Raw genomic sequence first — 4,329 nt, forward strand, 5'->3', positions numbered from 1 at the left:
ATATGTGTGGGAGTTAAGTATGTATTACTGATAAGGTTACCGGGACAACATACACAAAGTATAATATTTTTGTGAATGCAATTTTTAACCGATTAGGCATTGATCACTCAAACAAGATCCTGCATTGTACCGTTAAGTTTGATGGGTTCAAAATTGATAAGGCTGAGGACCTCATGAAGATGGTTCAGATACCCTGTTACGAATTACTGACGGTTGGTGCTTGTGTTTATGCGTGTCAAGTTTTGAGAAGGGATCAATATTTATCGTCACTGTAGAGAACCAATAGCGATTGGACTTAACTTTAAGTGTGCATTGGACCCTTAGAGGGCCCTCGAAACCTCGCACTGCATCAAACAAGAATGGAAAACCAATATAGTTATTGCCCTGGCCAAAATTTATATGGTTGGATTGCTCGCTCGGGTTGATGATTACATGCCAGAAGGTGCGGTAGGAGAATGCTTTCGAAAGAAAATAGGTTGTTGATGGAAGACTATATCATCTGAGAGCTAATTGAAGAAAAGACACAGGGTAGAAAGTAACTTCTAACGAATCTGGCCGATGGAATTATCTTAACAGATGCGAAATCTGAATCAAGTGCAAATATGAAAGTGTATCCGGTAATGTAATTTCATTTGTTGTGTCTCTGAAAGAAAAATAATGCAGATGGATACTTTGCTAGGAGCTGCATGGTCGGGATTATCACCTAGGTAGAAAATAAGAGAAGACCAACAAAGCAGCCTCACGGGCATCGAGGGTAGAAGTTAATTCAGCAAGTCTAGAAAACTTACGCCAACAACAATTGCAGTGAAAATAAGGAAACTAAGCGAAGGCAGCAATTTCTGAATTTTAAATTTCATCCCATCTTCTTGTTTGTGTTTTCGATCAGGTCCACTACCGTTGACCTGATCGGAACCACAAACAAGATTGAAAGGCAAATAGAGTATCATTGCTTCCTTAGCAATATGGTTATAATTGATTGTGTTTTCTTGCCTTGACATGCTTTCAACATTCCTTGGAGAAGTCAGATGCTTGCTGTAGTATGTGAATCCCGATAATTTTCAAGCTTGCCTCCAGCTTGTTGATTCTGTATTCAAGCTGGTCGTTACCGTCTTTGAAGTTGGTAAGGAATTCCTCGTCTCTTGTGAGCTCGATCAGGAACACAATCTTCAAAGTTGTGGCATTCTAGAAGCCCTTTAGAACATTTTCTATTCAGAAGCTTTAAAAGATACATGGAGGGTCGTTGTGTTTGTTTTAGGTTAAAATGTATTGATGCACGTTGAAGATGTGGTCCCAACAGTTGAACAACACACTTTTATTGAGCGTTGCTCCATGTATCTTGCTCAACCAATTTGATAAATTAGTAAGCATGGAGTTACGTAGCATGTGATTTAAACCGGCTCTACCAAGTCTATCAAATGTTAGTAACTCCAAGCTCATTACCCTATCAAAACAATATGCCCGAGTTAGTGCACATATAAAAAAGCCCACTCTGTCAGCCTTTCTGCTGATTGCTCTTCTCCAATATAGATGACAAGATATCTGCTATGCAAAAGTCTACACCGTCACTAGACATATTCCCATGCAATCATGTTTGGCGATAGTGTAGACTTTTACATAGCAGATATCTTGTCATCTATATTGGAGAAGATCAATCAACAGAAAGGCTGAGAGACTGAGCTCTTTGATTTGTGAACTAACTCGATCATATTTTTTGGATAGAGTAATGAGCTTAGAGTTACGTAACATTTGATAGGCTTGGTAGAGCCGGTTTAGATCACACGCTACGTAACTCTATGCTTACTAATTTATCAAATTGGTTGAGCAAGATGCATGGAGAAACACTAGATAAAAGTGTGTTTTTCAACTTTAAGGACCACATCTTCAATGTGCATCAACACATTTGACCTAAAACAAACACAGAGACCCTCCATGTATCCTTTAAGGCTTCTGAAGAAAGTGTTCTAAAGGGCTTCTAGGATGCCACAACTTTGAAGGTAATGTTCCTGATTGAGCTCACAAGAGAAGAGGAACTCTTTACCAACTTCGAAGAGGGCAACGACCAGCTTGAATGCAGAATAAAAAAGCTGGAGGCAAGCTTGAAAATTATTGGGATTCACATACTACAGCAAGCATCCGATCTTCTCCAAGGAATGTTGAAAACATATCAAGGCAAGAAAACACAATCAATTATAACCATATTGCTAAGGAAGAAATGATACTCTATTTGCCTTTCAATCTCTTTTATGATTTCGATCAGGTCAACGACAGTAGACCTGATCGGAAACACAAACAAGAAGGCATGGGATGAAATTTAAAATTCAGAAATTTGTCGCCTTCGCTTAGATTCCTTATTTTAACTGCAGTTGTTATTGGCATAAGTTTTCTAGACTTGTTGTACATTATTTATACCCTAGATGCCCGTGGAGCATCTTTGTTAGTCTTCTCCTATTTTCTATCTAGGTGATAATCCCGACCACGCAGCTCTCTAGGAAAGTGTCCATCTAAATTGTTTTTCTTTCAGAGACACAACAGATGAAATTATATTATCGGATACGCCTTCATATTTGCACTTGATTCAGATCTCACATCTGTTAAGATAATTCCATCAGCCAGATTCGTTAGAAGTTACTTTTTACCCTATGTCTCTTCTTCAATTAGCTCTCAGATGATATAGTCTTCCATCAACCACCTATTTTTCTTCGAAAGCATTCTCCTACTGCATATTCTGGCATAAAATCATCACCCCGAGCAAGTAACCCAACCATATAAATTTTGGCCAGGGCAATAAATATATTGGTTTTTCATTCTTATTAGATGCAGTGATAAGCTTCGAAGGCCCTCTAAGGGTCCAATGCACCCTAAAAGTTAGTCCAATCGCTATTGAATCTCTTTACAATGACACAAAAATTAGATTCCTTCACATTTCTTGACAAATAAACATGAGCAACAAACGACATTAAATCTTAATAGGCTATCAGAACCATATTCATGGTCCCTCAGCCTTATCAGTTCGGACCTACCAAACTTAACTGTAAAATTACAGACATCTTGTTTGAATGATCTATGACTAATCAATAAAAATATCATTCACAAAATTAGTGCACTCTATGTGTGTTTCCACGATAACATTATCAGTAATACATACCTTCCATATATGAAGTGGTTCTATCTACAAGAAGCTTATTCCTCCGATCCCATCTTTACTGCAGCCTCTTGAGATAGTTCGTCAAAAGTTGATCAACTGTCAGTTCCTTATATCTACAAAGAAGAGAAAAAAAATTGATGTCACAAAAAGAACATTGTCCATCTGTTGCATTATATGTGGAGTCTATTACAACAGATGTGGAGTCTGTTGCAACAGATAAGGAGTTTGTTGCAACAGATATGGAGTCTATTGCAACATATATGGAGTCTGTTACAACAGATATGGAGTCTGATGAAATACATCAAACCAGCCTTTCTGGTGGTTTTATTTGTTCCAATAATTTTTCTATCGGTTGCAACATCAACAACAACATAAACATCAACAAAAAAGAAACAACATTTGTTCTAACAACATCATTAACAACAAAGAAGCAACATCTTTTATGTCAGAACCATCAACAATACCACAAGTTCCAACAATGCCAACCCCACCAATAACATCAATAACTGCATCAACAATAATGAAACAAAAAAAATACATACAAAAAAAATGATACTTCCAACAAGGCTTTTAAACTCCTCCCAACAGATGACTTTTTTCTCATATTGTAATAAAAATTCTAGGATTGTTTATTCAACACTTACAAGTTTTGTAAAATTTTTTTAATAAATATGATAAAGATAAATAGTAATTAAATAAATAAACAGATGTAACTAACATACAAAGAAGAAGACGAGAATGAAAGAGCAATAATGAACCATACCTTAATATCAAAGAGGGGATTAAAACAGAAACTTAAGTCGAGGAAAGATATGGATGGGTTTAGATCCGAAAAGATCTTTATGAGAAGAGAAGAAAAAAGAGAGAAAAAAGCCTGTGACCCTAAAAAAGAGAGAGAAAAAGATGAGAGTTGAATAAAATAAACTGCAGCTGAAGGAAGAGATGAGATAATTTCTATAGATGTATTGTGTACGTAGACGTGGTGGTTTTCAATATTCATTAATTTCATTAATAATTTGAGGGGAACGAGGAATACTAAGACAATTGACTTTGAAAAGACAAGACAAGACTGCTCAATGAACTCACTTTTGAGATATTCAAGAATTATTTTTTATCGCCTTTAGTAGTAAGTACTACTACTTGATATTATCTACTCGGACCAGAAGCTTCTTACTTTAAAATTA

This window comes from Capsicum annuum, chromosome 10 (genome assembly GCF_002878395.1).
Source record: "Capsicum annuum cultivar UCD-10X-F1 chromosome 10, UCD10Xv1.1, whole genome shotgun sequence".
Classification (NCBI taxonomy): Eukaryota; Viridiplantae; Streptophyta; class Magnoliopsida; order Solanales; family Solanaceae; genus Capsicum; species Capsicum annuum.